This window comes from Aedes albopictus, chromosome 2 (assembly GCF_035046485.1).
Source record: "Aedes albopictus strain Foshan chromosome 2, AalbF5, whole genome shotgun sequence".
Lineage (NCBI taxonomy): Eukaryota > Metazoa > Arthropoda > Insecta > Diptera > Culicidae > Aedes > Aedes albopictus.
This window is the reverse complement of record NC_085137.1, coordinates 80,264,809-80,274,962: the sequence shown is the minus strand read 5'-3', so window position 1 is coordinate 80,274,962 and position 10,154 is coordinate 80,264,809.

The following is a 10,154-nucleotide window of genomic DNA, read 5'->3' as shown; positions in this document are numbered from 1 at the left end:
GATCAAGAGCAACTGTTCTCGCATAAGAACAGTTTAGTACATGAAAAATACAAGAAAAAACTTAAGCATCAGATTTTGATTCTCATCGTTCCATCGTTCCACACTACTATTTAGCTGCAACAGAGCTGGAGTATAAACTTTGTCTTATGCTTGACCCGTATCCGTTCTTTGTGTTTCACCAGAATCGCTGTTCTGTGGCGAGAGTTGCATCCACTCCACATTTGAGCGCAGAGGATAGATGCAAATTGAGATAGACAACACTTGAAGTTTGTTTAAATATTTGCTTAATTGTTAGAAGTATTCTGGAAGCTATTTGCATAGCTGAAACAAATTAGAACTGTTTCCATTTTTGGTTCGAGGTTGAATTGTGTTCATATTGAAATCTCACCAAATTATGTTTGTTTATTATCAATTTTGATCACCGTTAACCATCACGATTAACATAACTAACGGTACTGTCAGAACGCTAAAGTGTAAAACTGGATCGTTCCGGAAATCTCATTACTGTCCAAACAATATCTGTTCTCGTTCTATCGTTTACACCGTGCAAACATTGACATCCGAGCTTAACTACATGGCCGGGTGGAACAGGATTCAACACCCGGAAGTGATTATTGAAAAGCCATCCAATGTTTCACCTCCTGACAGTCGTGCGACAGTGCCAGTTGTTTCCGCACGTGATACCTACCCGTCCGTGTGGTACCATCTCAATTGCCGTTTATTTACACAGCCATCCTGAAGGTAAGCACCCTCGTCAAAACACCTACACAAGGAAGCAGATTATGGAATTACGGGTTGGTGAGACAAGATGTCCCTTCGAACTTAGACCAAGCGAAATATGGCCAAACCATAAATGAACTGCATATCAATAAGTTAGATGGCCTTTTTATGAACCGTTTCTCCGTTGATTTACATGCCAAGACAAACGCACGTGGACGGAGCTAAGTTAACCCACCCACACATACGAAGACAACTCTCAGGATACTCAGGCTGATGATAAACAGGTTCAGTTGGGACCTGGAAGTGACACTACCTAGGTTCCTGTATCGGGGATAGTACCCTCCTTTTACTGACCAGAGAGGAATGATAAAGGAAGGTTTAATCATCATCCTTGACAAGAAAAATAGCATTTTGTTATACATGTTTTCTCCATTGGTACTTTCCTCTTACCCCACTGGAAGCATTGAACGTGTCCGTTTCTAATTCAAAGAAAAACGGATTCCATGTGATACCGACATTTGCGACATGCCCCCTTCAAATAAAGAAGAAGCGTCCTTCTGTGTTTGCATGATAACCTTCACGAAAAGGTAGCGGTCCATAGTGCTGTAAGAATTTAAAAGAGAACGAGTTGTTTAAACCTCAATTCAATCAACATTCTGATTTACAAAAATGCAAACTTTTTTTCATGGAACAGTTTGTTTTGAATAATGCAACCAACCAAAACCAACATCCGACTATGTATCGGGTGTTCCCATAGAAGTAGTCGAAACAAGACTATTAAAGGTTTCTTGAGCATAAGTCATTGGATCTACATACATAACCTGTATGTTTGAATGAGGTTCATACTTGTACAACAGCATCATGTAGCTATGTGCAGTCAAGTAGTGAATTCAATGAACCTTCTAGAACTTCCGTGAGTACAGGGTGCGGCAGGAAAAAATGCGAAAAGTTCAAGGCACTATTACACGCTAAATATGGGGTATATATGGCTATATATGGTATCATGGCAGTGTATCAGTCAATGTCTATATTCTAGCACTGCAAAATAAAAATGAACATATTTGATGTTTAACATGTGATAATATAAGCCTAATAAGCGGGTATCAATAAACTGCGCGCCCAATGGTCATTAAACAAAATGACTATAACAGTAACAAAATTAGCTTGAATTCGTTGAACAACCAGACCACACTGATCCAGAGCCATGTAGTTTCACATACTAGATGAAATAAGTACATATATTTGATGATATTGTAGAGAAAATTAAAAATTTTGTTTTATCAGATACGAAATTTAGCGAACTGTGTACTTTTCTGCGGTTTGGAAATTCTGATTGTCTTCAGCTTCAGGGGCCGCCCTGTTAAGGTTAGTGCCAAAATGGGATTTTTTTTAATAAACTTTTCAGAAAACTAGCCTATTAGAGATCATGGAACGTTGAAACATATATTGGTTAACGTCAAATGGACGAAAATGAGGTTTGAAGTTGAAAAACACTTTCGCATTTTTTCCTGCCGCATACTGTACATGTCAGCGGATCCACAAGCGCAATCAGTCTGGAACGATTCCAATCCCTTCTGAAACCGCCCGAATCGCTCCTGAAGCGCTTTAAAACGACTCTAAAATTCCCTGTGGCTAACAGCAGTAATCCAAAATGTATAGTCAAAAGCTGAAGGTCCCACTAAATCCCCTATAACGCCTCTGAAACCAACCGAAAAACCTCTGAATTGTTAACCTCTTTTAAGACTCCCACTCTCTAATTTGGGCTCCCTAGGGATTTTGACAAGGGGGCGACTAGCTCAAGCTTGAGAGACTCAGCTCTCGAGGTCGGCTCCAGATACGGGTTTCGTAACGAATCAGGAATACAAACGCACGTGGTCACTTTACTCACTAATTTATTGTTTTACATACCTAGTGTGTGTTCGTGTAGTGTGTTTAGCCGGCCGGCAACGCTGGGATCAAGCAGGAACGGCGACGATGGAGACGGGAGGGCGGTGGCGGTGGGGATCGGGGCTGTAGCGTCGTCAGATGGAGCAACGTGGCGACGGGGTGGCAGGGCGGTGGGGCGTATCTCACGGGGGTCACGGCGAGCGATCTCGCGAAGCGACTCGTTGGCACTCTTCGGTCCGAGGTTTCGTTTCGGAGGACGGACTTTCGACTCTCGGAGATCTCGTCGGGACTCGGTCGGGGTCAATCGTCCCTTTGCTTGACGAGGGGTGAGAGGTTCGAGTGGCCTCCCCAACACCAAAGGGGTCAACCACACCTCACGCCACAAGTAGGGCACACGTGGCGAAGGCTTAACTTTGTCCGTTTTCAGGAAAAATAACGCCAATGGGTCCTGATTCTGGCTTTGTGGATGCACCGTTGAAACTTTTCCACTTATCCGAGGTACTACTGTACCGATGACTTGGCACAAATGTTCACAAGGAGAATTACTAAACTTTGGCACGTCTTTCTGGCTTGGAAGTCCGTGTGGAAAAGACCGGGTTTTCCGTTTTATAATAGTAGCAATCCCCCAAAATGCTCTTTTCCTCCTAAAATATCCCATCTATCCATTTCTTGATCAAAATGTCCCACCTATATCTCTTTCTTGATCCCGAACGTTAAGTGTTTGAATGGTAAGTGTATGAGTCAGTGTATAACAGTTATGTCTTATATCTAAGTTGATTTGACCGTTTAAATGGACTTTCTTAATTTGTTTTATCCAGGCTTGGAATTGATCACCGTTCAAAGTCGTTTTCAAACGACTATGAGCAATAATACGACCGCAGTGTCAAGCGATCGCAGAAGGCTCATCAAGTCATGTTCGGTCTTGGTCGCGAGCTCTTCAGGCAACGAACTTACATTGAATGATTGTATCTGGTTACCATGGAAGGAGTCAATGAATGTTTTCTAACCTTTGACCGTCATTCACCACTGAATCGACGGTCATGAAGTTTGCAGTGGGAAGGTATATAAACGAACATTTACAAATACTTTCTTCGAACGGTAGTGCGTAAAACATACTGGAGTGTACAATTAATAGGAATACACTAGAACTTCTGTTGCTAGTTATTCTAATGTACAGTTGCATCTATTCTACAGGAAAATTTGCTTGTGGTTTGCTACATACCTACATAATGTACAACTCCAGTGCATTTGATATTATGCTTTCGCCAAAATAACTATTCTTAACATTTGTTAATGCATAAATGCGCTTATTCAGTGTACTATCTGAAGTCTTCATTTAATAGAGAGTTTCGAGAACGTGCTATTCAAACGATTCTAGCGAAGTAACATTAAACTGGAAGGGATATTTCGTTTTAAATTTGTCTGAATAGTTGTTAAGTCTTGTTCAATCTAACGATTTTTAACCCGGCACTTATTTTACGGTTTATTGGTGAAGATATCAATGAATATACCAGTTTAAATATTGGATACATATTGATTTATTTTTTGCGATCGAATCACTAATTCCTAAGCAAATGGTAATAATCAACGGAGTTTTCGGGGAATGCATAGTTTGGCCACCCCCTTCCCTCCTTCTATTCGCCCATTTCTTATCATTTTCTAGTTTTTGAACGCGATAGAAATGCGAGCCGTTGGTTCCAATGGTCCAATCTCGGGTTCACAAGTGGATAATCAAACCCGGATATCATCTTCAATTAACACAATTCCGCTAAAGGCATGTCCAGTTGCCACTGCAAGTACTCATCTGCAATAGAAATTTAAGGTATTTAAATAAAAATCGTTATTACCAAGCGAACAAACTTGCAAATTAAACCTTTAATTTCAAGATCTGCACTACCGGTCATGACGGTCAATCTGTCCGATGGTCTAGGGTAATGATGGTTGAATAACGAAAAAAGTCGTTATGGTTACCTTTGGCTTCTTGGTCGCGTCGTTGCGTTTTGCGTTCACGATGCATGGTTGCTAACATCATGTTCGATGGCGACGCGTTATATGATTAGAACCGTAGCTTGCTTGTGAACATCGCGACCAATGCCAAGCCTGGTTTTATCTCTAAATAGTTTTTACATATAGGAACATATAACAGTCAGGAAAGGGTTTAAATATTAATGTCTTAATTTTGTATAACGAGCATAGATTCATATTTTATATTCTAATAGGAATAAGATTTGTTTCGGTATTGTGATTACCACAGCAGATAGTGATCACCATTGCTATCTCCTACTTACTGAGTTCCCTTTCGAAAGCTCGACTACAATGGTACTCATCTGGCTCTGCTTTGGCTTGCGTCGTAGGGTAAAGTACCCAGATTGCAACAGAATATTCCTGAAATTCATCTGTAATCATCCTGAAACTTCCTCAGACCCCCACCTTATGAACCTGAGACCCTCCAAAACCCTCGAAAACTCTTCTGATCATACTTTTCAGCTGAATACCAATACCAATACCAATTGGATTCCAAGAACCCGGAAACTCCAGCTCTGTTTGAACGGAAAGAGCCCCAAAAAAAGCAGCAAGCATGCCGTATAACTAGCTGTGCTTACCAAGAAGCCAAGTATGCGCGATGATGCAGTACGTTGTGTATTCTAGGTCACACCTAAACACGGCTTCACCCAACTGTAGCGTGCAGTATCTATAGGTAATCCGATAGAACGCTTCCAGTGCAGTGCTCTCATAAACGGCGAGAAGAATCCCAAACCAAGCAATGGAAAAGCTCGAACATGTTGTAGGTACCCTATTCATTCATATCATGTCGTCGTAAAACGCTGCGCTGGCATGTGTTCCAGTTTGGCTCCTCAGTTCTCATCCTGCGACAGCGACAGCTGTTGCATGCATCTAACCAATCCACGACGGCTCATCGGCATTATCGTTGCGCTAGTTTAGCGTTCAGCGTTCAGGATAGGTATGATACAATGAAACTTATTTGGCTCAAAAGCTTTCGTTTTCATTACGCGACTATTCAATCGTTTGTGGGTCCTTGTTGGGGCTGCTGGGAGGTTCCCTGTTTCCCTGAAATGCAATGTTGTTACAATTCATACCATGGGTTACCAACTAGCGACAGCACAGCATAGCTTGCCGGTGAGCACTAGAAAGGCTTCATTGTAACATTCTATGGGAATAATTCTATGAAGAGGTATATGAACGCAAGCTAAAGGGTAGTCACGATTAAATTACGTATACTTCAAAAAGCTCTAGTTTTTCCAGGGAGTCAAAAATGGGATCATATGTAGGATTAAAGCTATTAATTAACCTTTCAGGACGCGCGCCATCAAGCAATCGAAACTGCACCGCGCTCGCGTTGTATACAACGAGCGAGATTTTTTTGGTGGTGTTGTACTTTTTACAACAGCGCGCGCGCTGAAGGGTTAAGGGCTTACTGGAGGATCTCAGGATCGATTAAAAAGAGCAACAGGGAAGGGTCTCAGTGTTTTTAAGAGCATGACAGACAATGTGGGGTTTCTGGTCACGTCCACTCCGTGCAATCCATGCCGCTAATTACCTTGTGCGTGAACCTCTGGAGCCTGCAACGTCTGACTGACGTTGGAGGTTGGTTAAAAAGGGTAGCACTTCGTCCAAGCCAGCGTAAATATCGAGATTACTCAAAGCAACCAAAATTATTTGTGACATTCCTCCATTAGAAAACCATCCACAGATATGTTTCGATATTCCTCGATGAACATCTATGTATTAAAAAAATCATCCAGGTGTTCCCTCAGAAAACCTTCCTGAGATTTCTTAGGCAATTCTACCAGGAATACATTCGGATATTTTTCTGAAAAATCCTTCGGGAATTCTTTCAAGGATTCTATTTGAAACTAGATAGAATTATCATCAACATTTTAAAAGTTACATCAGAAAAAAATTAAGATTTTTTTTATTGAATCTTCTTTGGACTAATTCTGTAATCGTTCCGCAAGTTCCTTTAGATAGGTTTTTTTAGAAATTCTGCACTCTACCAGAAGCCTGTATGAGGATATCTCCTGAGATTTCTTAAGAAAAGAAAAAAATTCTGTATAGCTCCAGAAATTTATCCAAGGATCTACGGACTTCAAAATCTTCTATGGACTCCTTCAGATTTTTTCGGAGAAATTCTTCCAAAGGTTTCTATAGAAATTTCCCTGGAGAAACCTTCAGAAATGTGTCCAAGGATTCCTGTAATGAATCTTCTACGGATTACACCAAAACCTCCATTAAGGTAACGAGTTGGGACTGCCTAAATAGAATTTTTACCTAAATGGATTCATTACCGAAATGGACTCCGTTTATTACCTAAATGGATTTAAAGATTGCAAAAAAGTTGAAGAAAGGCGAGTGACTTGGAGATTTAAAGGGGGGCATGCGGTGTTTCAGAGGGATTTCATGGGAGTTTCAGGAGAGGGAGGGTAGTGTCAGAGGCATTGTACCGGAGGGGGGGAGGGGGGTGGGGGGGCTTCAGGGGTATTTTCGGGGAGTTTCGAAGGGTCTCAGTTGCGTTACTTGGGGTCCGAGGGGGTTTTAGGGGGAATTCGAAAACTTAAGAAGATTTTTGGCAAGTTTCAGAGGCGTTACGTGGGCGTTTTCGAGAGTTCCTGAGGGGCTCAGGTGCGTTACATGGAGTCCGAGGGAGTTTTGGGGGGATTTCGAAAGCATTTCAGAAAGCTTCAGATGATTTTCGGCGAGTTTCAGAGACGTTACTCAGGCGATACGTATGCGTTTTCGGGGGTTTCTGAGTCTCAGGTGCGTTACATGAGATCCGAGGGGGTTTTAGGGGGATTTCAAGGACATTTCAGAAAGCATCAGAGATTTTTTGGCGAGTTCCAGCGGCGTTAATATGGCGTTTTTTGGTGGTGTCTGAGAGTCTAAGGTGCATTACATGGGGTCCGAGGGGGTTTTAGGGGGATTTTGAAGGCATTTCAGAAATCTTCAGATGATTTTTGGCGAGTTTCAGAGGTGTTACTCAGGCGGTACGGAGGCGTTTTCGGGGGTTTCTGAGGGTCTCAGGTGCGTTACATATGGTTCGAGGGGTTATAGGGGGATTTCGAGGGCACTTCAGAAAGGTTCAGAGAATTTTTGGCGAGTTTCAGAGGCGTTACGTAGGCGTTTTAGGGGGTTGTAGAGGGTCTCAGGGGTGTTACCGGGGATTTTGAGGGAGGTTAAGGGGGCCTACAGTTTCTGAAATATATTTTGGATTACAGCTCTTAAGTAAGCTTCAGGGAGATTTGAGCGACGCTGTAAAGCGTTTCTTAAACGTTTCAGGTGGTTTCAGAAGAGATTCAAGACGTTCCAGCCTGTTTACGATTTTATCCGATGACCTATACTCCAGGGAGTTCTTAGAGATTCTTAAGCAAACTTACCACATGTCAGCACAAAGTTGCATTAGGCTGTGCAAGCATGACTTTTATTCAACCATTTAAGCACACAAGTTATGCATGCGATGACTTATGCTCAAGAAGTTCTTAAGAAACCTTAAACAGTCTCAAATCCACACCGCCCCTCCCCCCCCCTTCAATGCTTCCTAACCCCTCTCAATGCACCCCTCATGAGCACTCCCTGAACTCCCATTAACTCTACTTGCAATTTTATTCCTTAATCTGAAACACTACAACTGCTCTGAAAACAATCAGATTCCATTTAGGTAACGTTACCTAAATGGAGGGACCTAAATAGATTTTACCTAAATAAATGGATTCGACCTAAAGGAGGTTTGAGTGTATTTTCATCATTGCTCCATGAATTCTCTTGGAATTACTTCAGGAAGTCGGAAGGTTTTTTCAGAAAATACTCCAGCAGATTCTTCAAGAATTCTTCAAGGGAAATTTCTCCGAGGCTTCCTTCAAATATTCTCTTGAAATTTTCTCCAAGGATTCTATGTGTAGATTGTCATGTTTTTTGAAACTCCATCAGGAGTTACTTTAAAAATTCATCTAGGGATCAGTTCAGAAAATCCTTCAAAAGTTCAGAATTTCCCCAGAGATGGGTCTCGTGGCCATGCATTAGGGGTGCCAGTCGCCTGGCCGTTTCGTAAGCCTTGGAGTGTGGGTTCGATTCCCGCTACAGTCGGTGAAAACTTTTCGTCAAACGGACAATTCTCCACTGGACCACTAGGTGTTTCGTGTGTTGTCCGATGGCTAATGTTAGTGATTGTTCAGTCTGTGCAGTCTGGTTAAAGACGGTGTATTTAGTGTATTTTTTTAATTCTTCCAGTGATTTCTGTAGAAAATCTTCCAAAGATTCCTTCAGAAACTCGTACTGGTATTTCTTCAAGAAGTTCACCTAACACTTGTTCAGGACTACTTTAGTGATTTCATTCAATATTCCTGCTGGAATATGCCCAGCGATATTTGTATTTTTTTCTGTTAGTGATTCAAGCAGAGTTTTTTTCGGTGTTTTCTGCAGGAGAGATAACTTTAGCATTTTCTCCAGGTATTCCACATATTTTCACAGAATTTTCATCGACACTTCCTCTAGAAAAAAATTCCAATACATCCTTCACGCATTCTTAAAAAAAATCCTAATAATTTTCGCAAAAAATGCTTTAACTATATCAACGACGTTTTTTTTTAATTTTGATTATCATAAAAGCTTTCCTAAGCGTTTCTCCAGGTATTCCTACAGCAGTTTCTTCAGAAATACGTCTCGATTGTCTCAGGAATACCTTCTGAAAATCCTCCAAGAATATCATTGAAGGATTTCTCCAGGACTTTTTTTTATTTCTCAATATATTTTTCTAGGAATTCCACTAAGGGTTTATATAAGAGTTCCTCCTGCAAGTTCTTCAGAAGTTTCTCCTGGGGCTCATTTAAGAATTTCTCTGGGATTTCTCAAGATATTTCTCTACAGATTCACTTAAGAGTACTTGCTGAGATTTCTACAGGGATGTACCTGGAGCTTTCTTAAGAAATGATTTCAGGGATTTCATTCAAAAATTCTTGCTCAGATTCCTCCAGAATTTCCTTCAGGGATTCTTTGAAAAATAAACTCTTTATAATTTAAGGATTTTCTTTATTGAAAATTTCAGAAAGCGTTATTTTTGAAAATCTATCATGAAGCTTTTCAGAAATTCCTATACACATCAATTTAAAATCCTGCAAAATCCTGTAGAGATTCCTTCGAAAATTTTTTCAGAGTTGATTCAGGAATTTTTGAAAAGTGTCTACAGTAATTTCTTTGTGTTTGTGGATTTTTTTAAAGAAATTACTTCTGTAGTTCTTACAGAAATATCTCCTGGGTTGCTTTCAAAGACTCCTGAAGGAAGTATTTTAGGTATTCTTCCAGGGGTTTTTTGAAGTTCTTTTAGAAATTGCACAAAACAACACCGGAAGATTTTTTGAAATAAACCCTGTACTATTTTTTATAGGAGCCTGGGGGATTGCCTGAAGAAATCCCTTAAAAACTCCTGATTCTGCGTTAATTCCTACAGAAGTGGCATACAAAGATACTGGTGGAGTTCCTGAAGAAAATCCCAATATATATCTGAGGGATCCTAGCTCTTGGAACCACCTAGAAAA